Here is a 21,293-nt window from a genome sequence, read left to right as displayed (position 1 = left end):
AATATGGTGTATCACATTGATTGATTTGCATATATTGAAGAATCCTTGCATCCCTGGGATAAATCCCACTTGATCACGGTGTATGATCCTTTTAATGTGTTGTTGCATTCTGTTTGCTAGTATTTTGTTGAGGACTTTTACATCTATGTTCATCAGCGATATTGGTCTGTAATTTTCTTTTTTTGTAGTACCTTTGTCTGGTTTTGTTGTTAGGGTGATGGTGGCCTTGTTGAAATAGTTTGGGAGTGTTCCTTCCTCTGCAATTTTTTGGAAGAGTTTGAGAGGGATGGGTGTTAGCTCTTCTTTAAATGTTTGATAGAATTCACCTGTAAAGCCATCCGGTCCTGGACTTTTGTTGGAAGATTTTTAATCACAATTTCAATTTCATTACCTGTGATTGGTCTGTTTTTTTTTTTATTTCTTCCTGGTTCAGTCTTGGAAGGTTATACCTTTCCAAGAATTTGTCTGTTTCCTCCAGGTTTTCCATTTTATTGGCATAGAGTGCCTGTAGTAGTCTCTTATGATGTTTTATATTTCTGTGGTGTGTGTTGTAACTTCTCCTTTTTCATTTCTAATTTTATTGATTTGAATTCTGTCCCTCTTTTTCTTGATGAGTCTGGCTAAAGGTTTATCACTTTTGTTGAGCTTCTCAAAGAACCAGCTTTCAATTTTTTAAATCTTTGCTATTGTTTTCTTTGTTTCTATTTCATTTATTTCTGCTCTGATCTTTATGGTTTCTTTCCTTCTCATAACTTTGGGTTTTGTTTTTCTTTCTTTCTCTAGTTCCTTTAGGTGCAAGGTTAGATTGTTAATTTGAGATTTTTCTTGTTTCTTGAGGTAGGATTGTATTGATATAAACTTCCCTCTTAGAACTGCTTTTGCTGCATCCCAGAGGCTTTGGATCATCATGTTTTCATTGTCATTTTTCTCAGGTATTTTGTGATTTCTTCAGTGATCTCTTGGTTAGTTAGCAGCACACTGTGTAGCCTCCATGTGTTTGTGTTTTTTATGGTTTTTTCCCTGTAATTTATTTCTAATCTCATAGTTTTGTGGTTGGAAAATATGCTTGATATGATTTGAATTTTCTTAAATTTACCGAGGCTTGATTTGTGACCCAAGATGTGATCTATCCTGGAGAATGTTCTGTGTGCACTTGAGAAGAAAGTGTAATCTGCTGTTTCAGATGGAATGTCCTATAAATATCAATTAAATCTATCTGGTCTATTGTGTCATTTAAATGTTGTATTTCCTTATTAATTTTCTGTCTGGATGATCTGTCCATTGGTGTACGTGAGGTGTTATTATTTTGTTACTGTCGATTTCCCCTTTTATAGCTGTTAGCATTTGCCTTATGATTTGAGGTGCTCCTATGTTGGGTGCATATGTATTTATAATTGTTATATATTCTTCTTGGATTGATCCCTTGATCATTGTGTAGTGTCCTTCCTTGTCTCTTGTAACATTCTTTATTTTAAAGCCTATTTTATCTGATATGAGTATTGCTATTCCTGCTTTTTTTTGATTTCCATTTGCATAGAATATCTTTTTCCATCCCCTCACTTTCAGTCTGTATGTGTCCCTAGGTCTGAAATGGGTTTCTTGTAGACAGCATATATGTGGGTCTTGTTTTTTAATCGATTCAGCAAACCTGTGTCTTTTGGTTGGAGCATTTAATCCATTCACATTTGAGGTAATTATCTATATTTGTTCCTATTACCATTTTCTTTATTGTTTGGTGTTTTTTTTTTGTTTGTTTTTTGTTTTTTTTTTTTGCGGTATGCAGGCCTCTCACTGTTGTGGCCTCTCCCGTTGCGGAGCACAGGCTCCGGATGCGCAGGCTCAGCGGCCATGGCTCACGGGCCCAGCCGCTCCGCGGCATGTGGGATCTTCCCGGACCGGGGCACGAACCCGTGTCCCCCGCATTGGCAGGCGGGCTCCCAACCACTGCGCCACCAGGGAAGCCCTTGTGTTTGTTTTTGTAGGTGGTTTTCTTCTCTTGTGTTTCCCACTTAGTGAAGTTCCTTTAGCATTTGTTGTAGAGCTGGTTTGGTGGTGCTGTATTCTCTTAGCTTTTGCTTGTCTGTAAAGCTTTTGATTTCTCCATCAAATCTGAATGAAATCCTTACCAGGTAGAGTAATCTTGGTTGTAGATTCTTCCCTTTCATCACTTTAAAGATATTGTGCCATTCCTTTCTGGCTCGTAGAGTTTCTGCTGGGAATACAGCTGTTAACCTTATGAGAGTTCCCTTGTATGTTATTTGTCGTTTTTCCCTCGTTGTTTTTAATAATTTTTCTTTGTCTTTAATTTTTGTCAATTTGATTACTATGTGTCTTGGCATGTTTCTCCTTGGGTTTATCCTGTGTGGGACTCTCTGCACTTCCTGGACTTGTGTGGGTGTCTCCTTCCCATGTTAGGGAAGTTTTCGGCTATAATCTCTTCAAATATTTTCTCGGGTCCTTTCTCTCTTCTCCTTCTGGGACCCATATAATGTGAATATTGGTGCATTTAATGTTGTCCCAGAGGTCTCTTAGGCTGTCTTCATTTATTTTCATTCTTTTTTCTTTATCCTGTTCTGCAGCAGTGAATTCCACCATTCTGTCTTCCAGGTCACTTATCCATTCTTCTGCCCCAGTTATTCTGCTATTGATTCCTTCCAGTGTATTTTTAATTTCAGTTATTGTATTGTTCATCTCTGTTTGTTTGTTCTTTAATTCTTCTTGGTCTTTGTTAAACATTTCTTGTATCTTCTTGATATTTGTCTCCATTCTTTTTCCAAGGTCCTGTGTCATGTTCACTATCCTTATTCTGAATTCTTTTTCTGGAAAGTTGCCTATCTCCACTTCATTTAATTGTTTTTCTGGGGTTTTATCTTGTTCCTTCATCTGGGACATAGCCCTCTGTCTTTTCATTTTGTCTATCTTTCTATGAATGTGGTTTTTGTTCCACAGGCTGCAAGACTGTAGTTCTTCTTGCCTCTGCTGTCTGCCCTCTGGAAGCTGGGGCTATCTAAGAGGCCTGTGCAAACTTCCTGATGGGAGGGACTGGTGGTGGGCAGAGCTGGGTGTTGCTCTGGTGGGCAGAGCTCAGTAAAACTTTAATCTGCTTGTCTGCTGATTGGTGGGGCCTAGTTCCCTCCCTGTTGGTTGTTTGCCCTGAGATGATCCAAGACTGGAGCCTACCTGGGCTCTTTGGTGGGGCTAATGGCCGACTCTGGGAGGACTCATGCCAAGGAGTACTGCCCAGAACTTCTGCTGCCAGTGTCCTTGTCCTCATGGTCAGCCACAGCCACACCCCGCCTCTACAGGTGACCTTCCAACACTAGCAGGTAGGTCTGGTTCAGTCTCCTATGGGGTCACTGCTCCTTCCCCCTGGGTCCTGATGCACATACTAATTTTTTGTGCCTTCCAAGAGTGGAGTGTCTGTTTCCCCCCATTCTGTCGAAGTCCTGCAATCAAATCCTGCTAGCCTTCAAAGTCTGATTCTCTGGGAATTTCTCCTTCCATTGCCTGATCCCCAGGTTGGGAACCCTGATGTGGGTCTCAGAACCTTCACTCCAGTGGGTGGACTCCTGTGGTATAATTGTTCTCCAGTTTGTGAGTCACCCACCCAGCGGTTATGGGATTTGATTTTGTTGTGATTGCACCCCTCCTACTGTCTCATTGCAGCTTCTCCTTTGTCTTTGGATGTGCAGTATCTCTTTTGGTGAGTTTCAGTGTCTTCCTATTGATGATCGTTTAAGAGTTGTGTTTCTGGTGCTCTCGCAAGAGGGGGTGACAGGCAGGTTCTTAATCACTGCGCCAGTAGGGAAGTCCGATCATTGTTCTTTTAACAAACTATGCGTAGAGAAAATATTTGATGAATAAAGAGCAGTTATCAGCTTATCCTCACATTTGTGAATATCAGGGTTTAGAACTTTTACAATATGCATTGTCATAAATCTTTGAATTTCCTTTTCCTTTTCAAGTTCATCCATGATATAATTCTTCTTCAGGTAACTAATAATAGTATTAATTTAAAACTTATTGGGTCCCCTAATGTAGTAACTTGATTAAATAGTTAAATGGCTACTTAGAATAATATTGCATAGAATATAGAACTTGCAAACAGCAAGCTGGATTTCTCAGTATTTTACTGCAGAAAGAAAAACAGCAATAAGTGAAAAATAAGTGATTCATACAAGTTGGTTTTTTTAGCTAAATCAAAACAGGTTCATGTTAAAATATACATTTTAGTCATAACCAGTTTTTATAATCACTAACAACTCATAATTGATTCTCATTATTTTTTGTTAGAATCAACAAAAATGAATTAAAATCCAAAGATTAGAGTGTCAGAAGATTTTTGTGTGTTACCTGCAAAAAAGAACAGATCTGGGCTACTCTCTTTACAAGGCTTGTTAGCAAGTTTGGCTGATGTCTGAGAACTTGGCTTCTGAAACATTGCCTAACTGATATGGTAATTTTGCTGGGGCTAGACTCTTTGTGCAAACAATAAAATTTATAGCGACATCTGCTTTCCTTCTGTGAGTCGGTATTTTGATAGTTGTTAGGCAGAGAATGCCTATGTGATAAGTCCCCAATAAAACCCCTAAACTCTGAGTTTAAAATGAGCCTTCTATTGTGGAAACATTACTTACACACATGGTGCTGCCTTTTCTTTTTTTTTTTTTTGATCTGATTATGATCTTTACTGTCTTTATAATAAATATTAGCCATTAGTACATCTATATGCCTGAGTCCTGTGAGTCTTTCTAGCAAATCACCAAATATGTGGGTATTGGGGACCCCTGAATTTCATCATTGTAGAAGTTTAAAAGAAAATCCAAACTGAGCTGTGATATGGATTAAATATATGGGAATATGTATCTTCAGAGTAAATCAACTTCAACATATGTGCCATGACAAATATGCTGTCTACCACCTTCTCATTAAAATACTCATCGGGCGTCCCTGGTGGCTCAGTGGTTGAGAGTCTGCCTGCCGATGCAGGGGACACGGGTTCGTGCCCCAGTCCGGGAAGATCCCACGTGCCGTGGAGCAGCTGGCCCGTGAGCCATGGCCGCTGAGCCTGCGCGTCCAGAGCCTGTGCTCCACAATGGGAGAGGCCACAACAGTGAGAGGCCTGCGTACCGCAAAAAAAAAAAAAAAAAAAAAAAAAAGATACTCATAAAGACTCATAGTAATACAAAAGCTGATGTCAGCTTTGTAAACAAAATGAAAAAAAGAGATGCGGCAAGTTTTGGCATAATTTACATCAACTACACTATTGCTAGTTTTTGCTGTAACTATATCTATCAACTCCTGGTGGAATTTGAGCTTCTGTTTGGTAGCTACCTAGCCAAAGCAGGAGATGATACAGGAGACCCTACAATAAAAGCGAGCTAGTAATAAACCTGATATGCAGAAATGCTCAAAGAAACTTGGCTTTCTTAACCTCAGTGCTGGATGGCAGTAAAACTAAAATCATCCTTGAATGTTTATAAACACAAGCTCACTCTTATGCTAGAGTGAGGACTAAATTCCCAAACTGGTGTGATCTGAAATGCTTTAGCAAATAATTTAAAGTGATTCTGGATTAGTAGTGGCCATTGGTGATTGGTAGCAACAAACACAATTCCTTCTGGAAAATTGTATTTGCAAACCAGACCAATAAGATATCCTATAGCTTGAGTTCCAAAGAACATGAGATCATAATAAAAAAATCACAAAACACACATAAACCAAGAAACCATGAGCAGGGGCCAGCAGAAGAAACAAACCTACAATAAAAACAGCAAAAACCAGTCAGATGAACCTGACCTGCAATAATTACCCACAAAAAGTTCTCTGGACAACAGAGGTTTAATGGGCAAACACTTTCAAATGATTAAAGGAACGGGCAATTCTCAAACATCAAACCACATGACCTTATCTAGATCTTGGAGGGGAAAAAAAGGGCTTTCCAATTCATTATGTACATATATATAATTATATACACACACACAAACACACACACACACACACACACACTATGTTATCCCACAATATTGTGACGTGAATAGTAATATTATCCGCAGTCTGTCAATAAAGTAACTAAGCCACATGAAATTTAAGTACCTTGGCAATTTCACATGGCAATTAAAACATGGAATCAGGATTGGAATGAGGCAATGATGTTTCAGAGTCTATGCTCATAACTGTATGCTACGTTCTTCAGGAGATCAGATTCAGAATGTTAAATTTGAGTTGACTATTACACATGGAGATGGTGGTATGCAATTGGATGTATGAGTCCAGAGTTAAGGGAGAAAGTATGAGCTAGAGATGAAATTTGGGAATTATTAGAATATAGATAGAAGTTAAAAACATGAAATATGATGATATCACCAAAAAAGTGAAGAAATCTCTGGAGTTCATTATTCAGATGTGAGGCAGATAAGAAAAAACCAGAAAGTGAGACTGAGAAGAAATTGCTTGAAAGGTAGCAGGGAAATGAGCATCATAGAAACCAAGCAAATAAAATATTTCATGGAAAAGTAAGAAATCTACCGTAGATAGAAATCTACTGAAGAAATCCAATTTTGCTAATAGGTCAAATCAATGTGGCCTGAGAATTAACTCATGGATTTAGCAACTTGAAATTCACTGAGGTCTTGAAAAGAACAACTGTATTGAAATAGTGGGGCAAAATCTTAAATGCAGTAGGTTTAAGAGAGAATCAATGGTAGAGAAAGAGTTGGAAGTAATACATTTTATTGAGATGTTTTGTTGTAAAGAGGAGGGAAATGAAGCAGTTGCAGGAAGTAAACATGATTAGAATAATTACTGTTTTGTTTTTAAGATGAGATAAAAGCAGTATGTGTTTTGGCTGACGGGATCATCTAGTGGAGAGGGAAACGTTCATGATACAGGAGAAAAGTAGCATCTGTGGAACAATGTCTTTGGGTTGGCAAGAAGATGCAATCTAGTGCACCAGTGGAGGGGTTGGCCTTAAACAGTGACATTTACTTACTATAATATGAGGGAAGGCAGAGCATATGAATAGGTGAATTGATTTTTTGTCTTGTAGAAATTGTCTTCTTCTCACTTAAGTTTTCTCGGTAGTACTGAAAACAAAGATGGAAAAGAAGATTCTTAGAGGAGTCAAGAGTATCTAGCAGAATCAAAAATGAATGAATTACACATATGTATTATAAAGAAGCCATAGGAGACCTCAATACTTCTAGGCATGAATTTAAAGTGAGACCAACTGGTATGGTTGTTCATTTTTCTTGACCCACAGTCAGGTCCAAAATGTGGTGCAGAGTGTTGGGGCCTTACCAAATAAATATTACACATTAAGAGAAGAGAGAGGGAAAGATCTGAAGGTATAAGAAAAGAATTGTTTATAATCCCCATTGTTTATTAGGCTTGGCAGTGGAATTATTTGGATAAAGTGGGAATAAAGGGCTTGGGGTGAATGAAAGACAGTGAAAATGAGATAGGATTAGTAAACTGTAGATCCTCACAGGATTTAAGTATTGCAGGTTTTGGAATACTGGAGATAATGAGTTGGAAATTTAGGGAGTAATATTCAAAGAATGGAATTTTTGAAACAGATTATAGGTTTGCACTGATTGGTAATGACAAAGGCAAAAGTATAATCAGGGGAACTAATGATTAATGTGAGTGGAGATCATTCAAAAGAAGTCAAAAGCCTAGGGTGTTGGAGGCATTACCTACATGGATATTAAAATCATCAAAAATGGAGACGGTAACACGGTTAGAGAAAGTTAAAATTGTCCATAAGTAAGGGGGAACAGTAGATAACTCCAACAAGGAGGTAAAGCTTCTTATAGCCTAATGATACACTATTTAAAGCTGGGAATATTTAAGGCAAGAGGACAAAGAGTCTGAAAATGACAGTGAGAGTAAGGAAGAAACCTCCTCACCTTCAGGCCCAGTGATAGGAAGGCTGTGGGTGATAAAACGACTATCACTAGAGAGGGCTGCAGAGGAAGCCTTCCATTCAGTGGAACTCCTGGTCCTTGTGGGAAGAAGTAATTAGAGAAATTGAGATTATAGAAGATTTTGCTGCTGATGGATGGTGGGCTCCAGAAGGTACAGTAGGAAGGTTTTATAAATGGGGGAGTGGTAGGAACTGGGAAGAGAATAGAGGATGTGCAGAGCTATATGGAGAATAGGAGGAGGTGGCTGGGGGATGGGTATCCTTTGGTAGCAAATAGAAAAAGGGAAAAGGGGCATAATGGGACTCGTGCTGGTGGTCTCAAGGCAAAAAATGATGGTAAGGCCTTGAGGGAGGAAGGAGCAGTAGAGGAGGATAATCAAGAACCCTTTTTTACTTCTGCAGAAGGTAGAATGGAAGCCAGGCTAGAGATGTTCTTATTCTGAAGGCCTAGAACTCTCTGTGGAACTGGTAGATGGAGGCTGGGAGGTCTGAGGAGGGTGGGAGTTCTTTGAGTGTTTAACGGTTAAGGACTCACTCTTGACAGCTGCTGGAGGTTGGTCATGCTCTTACTTCAAGCATGAGAGGCTTGAAGACTCCTTTATTCCTCTATAGTCTTAGGATATGATACTGACAAAAGAACAGAATGTAAAACAACATAAAATTTTTTTTTATTGGAGTATAATTTCTTTACAATGTTGTGTTAGTTTCTGCTTACAATGAAGTGAATCAGCTATACGTATACATATATGCCCTCTGTCTTGGACCTCTCTCCCACCGTCCCCCACCCCCATCCCACCATCTAGATCATCACAGAGCACCGAGCTGAGCTTCCTGTGCGATATAGCATGTTCCCACTAGCTAGCTATTTTATGCATGGTAGTGTATATATGTCAATCCTAATCTCCCAGTTTGTCCCACTCTCCCCTTCCCCCCCGCGTCCACATGTCCATTCTCTACATCTGCACCTCTATCCCTGCCCTGGAAATAGGTTCATCTGTACCACTTTTTCTAGATTCCACATATATGCATTAATATATGATATTTGTTTTTCTCTTTCTGGCTTACTTCACTCTGTATGACAGACTCTAGGCCCATCACACCCATTTTTCTTTCTAAGATTGAAGACATATGCATATAAATGCCTGTGTATATAAAAAATGGAATGGAAACATAGACATCAAAATATAAAAAATTATATCACTGGTATGAGATTATAGTGATGTTTACACCCTTATTTACTCTCTTAAATTTCTAAACGTAAGCACTCATAATCAGAAGAAAGCCTTTTATATCAGAAAAAAAGTTATTTAAGGGCTTCCCTGGTGGCGCAGTGGTTGCGCGTCCGCCTGCCGATGCAGGGGAACCGGGTTCGCGCCCCCCGGAGCCTGTGCTCCGTGATGGGAGAGGCCACAAAAGAGGAAGGCCCGCATACCACAAAAAAAAAAAAAAAAAAAAAAAAAAAAAAAGTTATTTAAAAAGAATACATTTCTGGGGACTTTCCTGGTGGTGCAGTGGTTAAGAATCCGCCTGCCAATGCAGGGGACACGGGTTCGAGCCCTGGTCCAGGAAGATCCCACATGCCGCGGAGCAACTAAGCCCGTGGGCCACAACTACTGATCCTGCGTTCTAGAGCCTGTGAGCCACAACTACTGAGCCCTTGTGCCATAATTACTGAAGCCCACGCTCCCAGAGCCCGTGCTCCGCAACAAGAGAAGCCACCGCAATGAGAAGCCTGCACACTGCAATGAAGAGTATCCCCCACTCACCGCAGCTAGAGAAAGCCTGCGCACAGCAACAAAGACACAACGGGCCAAAAATAAATAAATAAACAAACAAACAAAAGAATACATTTCTGGTTATCGGGTCCTGCATTTAATAAGTACTTGATGAAGTGATGACATATGTGAATATTTGTTATGGGTGTTGCTTAATTCTGAGAAGCCAGACTCTATATTTCTCACTAGCAACAACTTTTAAGCAATTGAAAAAAATAAAATGTTACTGATAATAAAGAAAGGGTGTTCTCACAGCTGGTTTTCAGTTAAAATTTTAGAATGTGTAATTTAACTAGAAGAGAGTAATTTTAAATTTACTTGAGTGGCTTAAATAATTACATGGAGACAAGGCAGGTATTCCTCTGTTAGATAAACACATACTGTTAGAAAACAGTGAGGATGATTTAAGGAAAATCTACAAGTATGTGTTAGAGAATTTAAATCAGCATTTCAATAATTGAGGATGATTTAATGTAAAACAGGGAGCCTTTCTGAAAAAGCAATCAAAATAATTCATTAAAGCGGTAATCACTAGTAGACTTGGCTGTTGCTCTACTTGATATGTAAACAAAATTGGTAAATATTGTTGAAATCACACCTCACCTCAGGTAGTTTAACTTTATTGCTGAGAGAAAAAAGCAGTTTATTATCACTCTGAATTTTCTTTATTTTCCTCCCCCCACAATGCGAAAGGGAAGAGTCAACCAAATAAATAGTCAATAAGATCATAAATGTGGACCAAATTATTTTTCAATCTATGAAAAGTAATCCTAGGTGTACAATGCAAAACTACCGGGAAATCACTGAGCTAAAAAATAGATATTAAAGTGGATATGACCCCTGGCTAAGGGTAGTGAGGACCTGAAGGTCAGGTTTGAGTAGAGTACAAGGAAGTTATTCAGAAGGGTTGGGAAATGTGGTATTAAGGGAGTGATCTTAACTAGTTTAACCACTAATTACTAGAAATAAAAGAAATAAGAATCATAATTTTGGACGAAGATCTGATTCAACATAAGGATCACTATATAACTATTTTTAATTTTAGCTTTATGGTCAAATGACTCTTGGAGCATTGCTTCCCCTAGTTCTGATTTACATTGAAGATCTGTCAATATCGCCATCTTCCTTTCAATAACCAGAGTAGGACTAAGATTATCTCAATAAGCAGACACCTTCAGATACCCATATTGGTACCACAAGATCTTTCTTGCTCTCTAAGAAGTTGACGCTAATAGAAAAAAATATATATCATAAACAGTTGCGTGTTACCTTCCTTTAAACCTACGCTTCAGGAACTTGAACAATAATGTAGATTAGGAGTAATAAAAAAAACTATCACTTTGCCTCCTATAAAAACTTTGAGATCTCTGGTTAACACTCTTCCTTCATCCTGTTATCATTACTTCCCTATCCCTAATGGGAATGACAAGCCGACACTTTATTTGCACTTATAATGACATCATTCATTCATTCTAACAAACAATGACTGAGTTGCCTCCTCATGAAAGCATCAAACGAGGTGCTTGGATACAAGCATTGATAAGACACAATACTTTCCTTTGATTGCTCACAGACTAATAAGAGAACCATGAGAAATGAAATTATTATGATCCATGGGGGGCCGGGTAAGTACAAATAGAAAAAGTCATGCAAGTTTTATTGCAGCCCAGTTGAAGGGCACAAATCCATCCTGACGAACTGGCAGGGTGGGGATGAGGAGAGCTTCTGAGATGAATGTTAAATAATGAGGGGCTGATCATTAAATGGAAGGACAACAGCATGAGCACTGCAGTGAGGTGTATGCAGAGAAGTGTAAGCAGCTTGTTGTTGTGGAAAATGAGGCTGTGAGACTGAGCGGAACTGGGGAGCCAGATCATGCAGATTCTTATATCCCCTGGAAAGGATTTGGGCTTTATCCTGAAGTGATAAAAATGAAAAACAAGTTTAAAAAATAAGGAGTGTTTCAAGAGAAAGCTCTGGATGATGGATTTTACATTTGACAGGAAGAGTTCTGGAGGTAGAGCCATCAATTAGGATCCTGATAAAGTTATCTAGTCTTTAGATCATTAGGGACTAAATCACAGTGGATTGTAAACCTGGCTGCACATTACAATCACCTGGGAGCTTTAAAAGCTACTGATGCCTGGGTCCCTCGGCAATTCTGTTATAATTGAACTGGGGTGATGTCTAAGAATCAGGAGCTTTAAAAGTTTCTGCAGATGATTCTAGTATGTACCCAAGGCAACCATTTTTTGGAGAGAGTGAGAGGAGAAGATAGATTCAGCTAAATTTAAAAAACAAAATGATATTAGCATTAAAGAGAATTCTCTACTTTCCTTCTTGGTTTCTGAGTTGATGATAGCACTGTAAACTCTGCTACATAAAGCAGGTGAAAGAAAGAGTTTGAAGGAAATAATGTGTAAATCGGTTTTGATTATGTTTAGTCTGGAGTAACAAGGAAATCCATAACAAAAAACTTCAAGTTGGAGAAGACTAGGGTAGACTTATTTGAAGTATTTTCAAATTCATCAGACCCTTTGGTTCACACAACAGACCTGTGAGGTATATAAAAAAGTAAATTTATTTAATAATACTTTCTAAATTAATAAACTTTATGTTTTAGAACAGTTTTAGGTTCACAGCAAAATTGAGCAAAATGTCCAAAGGGTTGCCAAATAACCCTAGGGTTCCCAAATAACCCTGCCGCCACACACACACAACCTTCCCCATTCTTGACATCCCCCATCAGAGTGGTACATTTGTTACAGTCGGTGAACCTCCAATGGCACATTGTTATTATTCCAAGTCCATAGTTTATTGGGGTTCATTCTTGGTGTGGTGCATTCTATGCGTTTGAAGGAATTTATAATGACATATATCCACCATTCTAGTAGTAGTGCAGAATAGTTTCACTGCCCTAAAAATCCCTGTGCTTTCTTATTTTTCACTCCCCCTGCAACCTCTGTCAACCACTTAGCTTTTTACTCTCTCCATCGTTTTGCCCTTTCCAAGAATGTTATAGTTGGAGTTTTAAAGTATGTAGCCTTTTCAGATTGGCTTCTTTTACTTAGTAGTATGTATTTAAATTTCTGCCATCTTTATTCATGGCTTGATAGCTCATTTATTTTTAGTGCTGAAAAATATTCCATTGTCTGGATGTATCGCAATATATTTTTCCATTTGCCTATTGAAAGACATCTTGGTTGCTTCAAAGTTTTGACAATTATGAATATATCTATGTGAAGGTTTTTACATGGACATAAGTTTCAACCTATTTGGATAAATACCAAGTACAGTTGACCCTTGAACAATGCAGGGGTTAGGGGACTGACCCCACACACAGCTGAAAATTCATGTGTAAGTTTTGCCTCCCCCCAAACTTAACTACTAATAGCCTACTCTTGACCTGAGCCTTACCGATAACATAGTCAATTAACACAAATTTTGTATTATACATATTATATACTGTATTCTTACAAAATGTAAGCTAGAGAAAATAAAATGTTATTTAAAAAATCATAAGGAAGAGAAAATACATTTACAGTAGTGTACTGTATTTATTGAAACCATAAGTTTACATTGTCTGTTTATAAGACAAATCTTCTGTCAGCACCTACATCAATATTGTATTTTATGATACAAAACACTGTAAATGTTATATAAATTAGTAACATTAGACATTTAAAATGAAAAGATAATGTATGCAAAAAATTTATATTTATATACAGGCATAATGATTCATACATTGATAATGAAGAAGCAGCGATATGATTGCTTCATGATAGCTTAGCCTATACACCAATGAATAAATCGTTATAAAATTTTTATGGCATACAGTATTACTGTCATAGTCATAATAAAGTATTGGAAACATTGTTACATTTTTTTAAAAAACCACTTATCTGTGATGATAGGATGATAAGTAGTTTCTTCAATTACCAGAGAGAGAGGCATCCTGTAAGATAATGTAGTTCTTTGAAAGCAAAGTTATAAAACAGTAAGAAAACTAACACATTATTAACTTTATATTAAATATTACTCACCTTATGCCTATGTAAGGATAGGCTAATATCTACATATATTTTATGCATTCATGCCTACCTATTTCTTAATATTTTCAATATTTTTAGGCTACACCGTACACCTGTGAGTTTTTTCAGATTGTCACAAATCTCCCAAAATTATTTCAATATATTTATTGAAAATAGTCCCTGTATAAGTGGACCCACGCAGTTCAAACCCATGTTGTTTAAGGGTCAACTGTAGAGTGATTAATGGATTATGGTAAAAGTATGTTTAGTTTTGTAAGAAACTGCCAAACTGCCTTTTCTACCAGCAATGAATGAGAATTCATTTTGCTCAACATCCTAGTCAGGATTCGGTGTTGTCAGTGTTGTTGATTTTGGCCATTGTAATAGGTGTGTAGTGGTATCTCACTGTTGTTTTAATTTGCATTTCCCTGATGACATATGATGTTGAGCATCTTTTCATATGTTTATTTTCCATCTCTATGTCTTCTTTGGTGAGATGTCTGTTAAAGTCTTTGGTCCTTTTAAAAATTGTTGTTTATACCTTATTGTCAAAATTCAAGTATATTTGTACATTTTGGACTACAGTCCTTTATCAAATATATCTTTTGCAAATATTTTCTCTCTGTGGCTTGTTGTCTCATTCTGTAATATTTAATGCATTTTTTAAAGAAATAAAATAGGCTGTAAACAACACTCTCTGCTCCTCCTCCTCCTCCTTCTTCTTTTTCCTCTTCTAGCATATATACCTTTTCCTGCACAGTTCTGGAGAATATTCAGTTAAATTTCATACATTATCAATGATAGTCAGTAAATAAACATGATCATTAAAAGTAGATGTGGGGGGAATATTTATGAGTATTTTTAATAGGAATTTAGGTAAGTCAGTAACTACAATAAATGTGGCATTACCATCTTGTTTGCTGACATTATTTTTCAAACAAAGAACATGAAAGATAGAACACAACATTGCTATAATGCTAAAGATACTGTCATAATATTGTGGCCCCCAATACTGTATCATGTGGATATAGTAAACTGAATTAATCAATAGTGATGTTTTTCAGAACATCCTGAAAAGATGAAAAAGTTTTCCAGGAAAAAGAAACAGTTAACAGGAACTTTGGTAAGTCACCGTTATCTTCCTCAACCTGTATAAACACTCTGCTCAGTTACAAGTGAAGAAAAAGAAGTTCTAGCCTGGATCTGGTTGTTTGTGATGGTGAAAATTATATGAAAAGACAGCACTTACCAGATAGCTATAAACCATCCCATGGGAGGAAACTAAATTATCACAAATCAAGGAGCAGTTTAGAAAAAATATACTCCAGAAATTAAGATGCAACTCGTGTAAAATACTGTAAATGTTGGCATTGATGTGTTTGGAATTTGTTGTAGAAAATCATGGAAGCTGTAAGAAGAAACATTAATTTCAACAGTGGTTTGTAAACCAAACCCTGTTCCACAGGGCTTTAGAGTTTTAAGAAGGTAACTGAAAGCTTGCATGGAGACAGAAAGGTTCAATAGGGTGGGCTTATGCTTTTCTTCCTTCATATTAGTCAGAACATACTCTGATTATATTAGTTTTACATATTGTGTTTGACCTATATTTTAAACAAAAAAAAAGGTTCTGCAATTAAAGGACAATTGAAAACCACTAATGTAAAGCATTCTGAAGTTCCCTGATTGGACTTTTTCACCTGATGACCTTTTAAATCCCTTGTTTATAATCATCATTAACCATGCTAAAGTCAAATCTCAACATTAGTGAAGAGAATAAATTGGAACTACCATTTCAATCACAACTAACGTCTTTCTTTTTCAGCTGCTCAAAAGTAGATTCCATATAATGTATGGGCACTTGTACAGTTGCAAAGTAATTGTTTTTTCAAAAGCAATTTATTAACATTTCAAGTAGGTGTGGTGCAATTTTGAGTTAGTCATTTTTAAATCCCATAGCGCTTTCATTATAACACACACTTGGTACCTTATTTGTATGAGTGTCTTTGCTACAAGAATTTTCACTTAGATATCTTGTCAATAAATATTGGACTTAGTCACCTGTTGAAATATAATACCTTAAATGATCTGGGGTTTTTTGAGAGTTTGTCATTATAAGAGAGTAATTTTTCCAACTTCAGTAAATGTTAAGTCATTATGATTGGTCTGGATCAGCTAGATAAAAGACATTTCTTAAGAATGTGTTTTTCTTTTTCTGTGATTGAATATTTACTTTTACTTGAAATGAGCAATGTTTTAGGAATTGTTTGATTCAAAGGTGATCATTTTTTAAAGCACTGGGTCATGATAAACAATATATTACTCATTTGTAAATTAGATGGAGATTTGTTTACTGTTGGGACAATATTTTGCTAGTGATGAGAAACCTTGTGTCTATGATCCAGGTCAATATTTTTGTTTTATAAAGCTACCAGAGTAATTGAACTTGTAAGTTATGTGACTGTGAGGTGTTCATTAAAGTAAAGACAGCTGGGTGGTCTTAAGAAATATTTCATTTAGGTTGGGGTAAATTCTCATTATCCACATTAAACTACAGAGGACACCTGTTTAGTTACTTGAATATTCATGATGGCCATTCTCTCTTAGACAAAGCTGCTTAGCATGGTCTCATCTTTAATGTATAAACTATTCTTTTTTTAAGCTTCATGCAGGCCACAGCTTTTCTGTTTTGAAATAGGGAGACTGCCTCAGACACACTGAAAAAGAATTGAGTGGTTTATAGTTTTCCAGGAAACTTAGCAGTGTTTGACCTCTTTAATTGGATTGGGTAGAATGTCTTGGCTCTTTGGATAGGTTACAACTGTAGATGGATTAATATAGTTTAATATAGTTTGGGTTATCTTTCAAATTCATAATAGTATTGCCCATATTTACCACAAGTAATTCATGGTAGCCATATAATGGCATTAATGTTGCCTCCAAGGCATTGATTATTAGATTGGATTGAACACATGACACAGTTGACGTCAACTAGATTCTCTTTTTTCTTTTGGATTTTGGAATTGGTAATGAGATAGCAAGTGACTCTTGCTTATAGACAACATTTAACATGTAAAATTAGGAGCTGGGATGTGGTCATATACTATATGGATAAAGAATAAGAAGAATAATGAAACTATGCAAAGAGAAACATCATTGATAGATAGAAAAATGATTAATAGTTTATATTTCCCAGTTTTAGTCAATATCTGAGGTCCATCTGCAATCCTGTTTGGCTTTAATTAAGACTGTCACCCTCCCTCATTTTTTCACAATATAGTTCTCTTTTTTTGCTTAAGTAAGCTTAGGTTTTTCTGTCACTTGCAACGAAGATATCTCACTAAATAATAATAGAATCCATTAATGAGGACAATCAATATGAGGACATGTAAGTCACATGGTATGTGCTTAATACATTTAATTATATATGATATTAAAATGTTATGATCTTTATAACTTTCAGTTTCTGAGGATAACCTTTATCTGACTTTGTCTTCAGACTCTGGGAATCCTTTACTAGAGCCACTAAAGCACTTTCTACAATGATATTTAAGATGCACTTAAAATCTAAGATTGCATGAAATCATTCACTTTATTTCATAGGGCAAACATTGGGGCATTACCTTCAAAGAAACAAAGTAATATGTCATAGTTACACCTAATGAGTTGTTATTGAATTTGTCCAGGCAAATCAAAGGCCTCCTCTAATGCAACTAGTAAATGCTGATCTTAACCATTATGTTAACTTGCCATTGATATCTTGATCTTACTGACAAAACTGAAAGTGCAAAGCATTATGTCAGTTCTGTGTTGAACTACTGAATGTGTGAAATATGAAAGAAGTAGACACTGTTGACTAAAAGTAACGTTTATTTTATTCTTACAAATGGCTACTTAAACATTTGTCATTTGTATAAAACCTTGTTTATCTTTTGATTTGTATCTTAATGAACTCTTCCTGTTAGGAAGTGTCAGGTTTTTGTGTGTGTGTGCATGTGCAATATACTTACTCGGCTATTTTATTGTTCTGAATTTATAGAAAGTGGAGAAAATAGGTTTGCATCTGTCTGATCAATTTCTTCAGGTGCTAGTCCCCTTTAATTGCAGTACTGATGGCAGTAGGTATAACGGGACCTGTGATTTCGTACAACATACCATGTCAACCTTCAGAGGAAACAAAAGCTTTGGAAACAAGTGGTTCAGGTTACTATTTATCTTATGACCCTACGAAATGTGGGTCAATGTGTCATGTGGGTCACATGTGTCATCAATAGTGACATGCCAAAGATTCAGATTTCTTTGGCATGGCTTCTGAAAGTTAAGACAATTCTCTGAATTTTTATAGTCTTGAAATCTCTCCATGCACGTTTCCCTTGAGAGTGTGTTTTTTGTGTTCAGCAAGGTCAGATAAAAAGCAATTTTTTCCCCTATCTCTGGTTCCTGATTGACCTTATTGTTTTAGATAACAACAAGCAGAAGAATTGTGGAATACTAGGAGCTCATAATTTAGTAAGAGAAATAAGTCATGGATAGGATCAGTGGCAACCCAAGATGGTCTGTTAGTGGCATATCTGAGACTGAGACGTTAGAGAAGAGTGATTCTGGAAAGTGGATGTGGTAGGTGGTTGGACCTGTCTCAGCCACTTTAGCTACTTCCTTGCTGGTGACTTTGGGCACTAAATATAACCTATATAACCCTAAATTTCTTCATCTGCAAAATGGTAATAATAATAATATTCAACTTCATTAGGCTGTTTATTAGGAGAAAATGAGACAGTGCTTATTTCTAGATAATTGTAAGCGCTCAAAAAATGTAAATGAAACATCATGCCTGCAGTAGAGGAAGGAGAAGTTATTTTTACCTCATATAATTAGGGAAGAAGTCAAGAAAGAAAGAGAACCTAAATGTAGAACATGTAGGGTTTCAAAGATTGAGATGGTGGGAAATGCTTCTTAAGTGATGGATATCAACGGTGTGAAAATGTAACATATGACCACAGGAAGGTGAATAAAGTATTTGGAGAGATATCTAATGTTTATGTGTATCAGTACTTAAACTTTTCACCAAAAGACCCCTAAGGGCACAGGGGAATCTCTGACTCTAGAGAAGGAAACACCACCACAATCACATCTACCATTGCTACAATAATAATGAGCATAGGAGTGGGATAGGGAGGGTGGGAGGGAGACGCAAGAGGGAGGAGATATGGGGATATATGTATATGTATAGCTGATTCACTTTGTTATGAAGCAGAAACTAACACACCATTGTAAAGCAATTATATTCCAATAAAGATGTTAAAAAAACAAAACAAAACAAAACAGAAACAAAACTAAACAAAACAAAAAGAATTGACTGGGCTCTGTGTTTTTACATTCACTGTCTCAGCTGACTGCCAAAGTCTACATGAGTTATTCTGACATGAGGTACAGAAAGTGAGGCCCACAATTAATGTTAGTGGGTGGTGAAACTGAGACTCTTGGGAGTGTGACTGCCGGGTCCTCCCTCTAAAACCATTCTATATCCTACTTCTGGAGATTTGGTCCTGGGTGTCCAATTTTTTGGAAGTCTGTTGTTTTATTATTATTTTTTTAAAATCATGAAAATGTTGAATTGCACTTCATAGTATATACATTTGTTTTGATATAATAGGTTTTAAAACACTTTCTGTGCAAATGTTTTCATCTGTCTATTTAGTAGGTTAATAGAATAACACAGACTGTCAATTTCAGAAGATCTTATATTTTTTCAAGTGTCTCCTTTCAAGGATATTAGAACGTAACCTTGAGAGAGCTTCAAGCAGTTTTTAATTTGCTTGTTTGATGGTGCTTCTCACTATATAATTTCTAGCCAAGACTCTTGATGCTTTGTTTGCAAAAAGAAATAAAAAAGCCTGACGCTCTTCCTTCAATGTTTGCATAATTAATTCTTAAATTTCATTTTCATGTAGTTATTAATTAAGGTTTTGTGATAACAATACCTTTGTATAAGACTTTCTTGAAATTTTACAGTTTTTCAGTTTATGATTTACAGTTAAATGCTTGTCATGAGGAATCATGAATCTTCTCTGAAGAAAACTTATAAACGGATTCCTAAACTTCAAGTTTAGAATCACTTGAAATATGTCTTCTATGAAATTAATAGAGGATAATTTTAAGGAAGTGGTTGTAAATATCTATATAACACAGGATTACATTCTAATTAATGTTATTTGCCACCTTAGAGCACAGAATTGTATTTTAGTTGTAAATAATTATATTAATCCGTGTAATGTGTGCTTACTACTCACAAATTATTTTCTATTTATACTTTAACTGCAAAAACAAATGCTAGCTTGAATCAATTATGTTTAATATCTTGATTAGCAGCGTGTCTCTGAGAATTAACAAAGTTTGCAAGATTTATGAAACTCAGGAATACTTTAAAACTGCAAAAAGCTTTCATTTATTGATAGTCAATAATGGGTGGAAGTTAAGCTTAATCTAGTAACTAAAAACAGGCAAAATATGTGTCTAAATAATACTGATTCTGGTTCTAATTTAATAAGAACTTGAATTTATAGAAATATACCCCTTAATTTTGTGGGACTGGATGTCCCTAGGCAAGTGAATAATGATTACATTTACATGTAACATTTTATAGTATAGGTGTAGCCAGAATAGAGAGAGAAAAAAAAATTTAAGGAACCATCATGCCTATGATACTGATTTTTTTCTCTGGCATGCAGCCAAAAATTTCCCTTTGTCTAAGAGGAAAATAAGTTTGCCATTTTGGTTGTGATTACTTAAGTCTGGAGAATTGCTTAAAGATAATACCCTCAAATATGATTTATTTAAAAATTAAATGTAGCACTTTTACTTTTAAAAATATGTTCTTTATGTGAAAAGAGTAAACAATGCGATGGATCAATAATTTCTGATAAGGTAGTTTCAATTCCATTAAACCTGAAGTGATATTTTTAAATAGTCTCTACTTTTGAGGAGCTTAAGTTTAGCCACATGTAAAAAATAATGTAAATAATTTAAGTATATTACCTTGTTTATTACATTCTACATATATAATACAAGGGAAAGTGTAGTAAAGTTGATTGAGATCAGGAAGTCTTCACAGAAGAAGATTTCCCTTTGTCTAAGAGGAAAATAAGTTTGCCATTTTGGTTGTGATTACTTAGTCTGGAGAATTGCTTAAAGATAATACCCTCAAAAATGATTTATTTAAAAATTAAACGTAGCACTTTTACTTTTAAAAATATGTTCTTTATGTGAAAAGAGTAAACAATGCGATGGATCAATAATTTCTGATAAGGTAGTTTCAATTCCATTAAACCTGAAGTGATATTTTTAAATAGTCTCTACTTTTGAGGAGCTAAAGTTTAGCCACATGTAAAAAATAATGTAAATAATTTAAGTATATTACCTTGTTTATTACATTCTACATATATAATACAAGGGAAAGTGTAGTAAAGTTGATTGAGATCAGGAAGTCTTCACAGAAGAAGAGTCAATATATGAATAAATAGAACATGAGGAGATATTAATTTAATGAATACAACATATGCTAAA

General features: G+C 36.1%; 1 long non-coding RNA gene across 1 annotated transcript in view; it reads left to right on the top strand.

Moving 5' to 3' along the window:
* LOC114486941 (uncharacterized) overlaps positions 1-21,293 on the top strand; it is a 318,110-nt gene that overhangs the window by 227,193 nt on the left and 69,624 nt on the right. Inside the window, exon 5 of the long non-coding RNA XR_008617847.1 lies at positions 14,798-14,856. This is a non-coding gene — a long non-coding RNA (uncharacterized lncRNA). The remainder of the gene's footprint in view (positions 1-14,797; positions 14,857-21,293) is intronic.

The sequence above is a fragment of the Physeter macrocephalus genome, chromosome 1, assembly GCF_002837175.3.
Source record: "Physeter macrocephalus isolate SW-GA chromosome 1, ASM283717v5, whole genome shotgun sequence".
Lineage (NCBI taxonomy): Eukaryota > Metazoa > Chordata > Mammalia > Artiodactyla > Physeteridae > Physeter > Physeter macrocephalus.
Note: the sequence above shows the minus strand (reverse complement) of the source record. Positions and strands in the feature narration are given on the sequence as shown.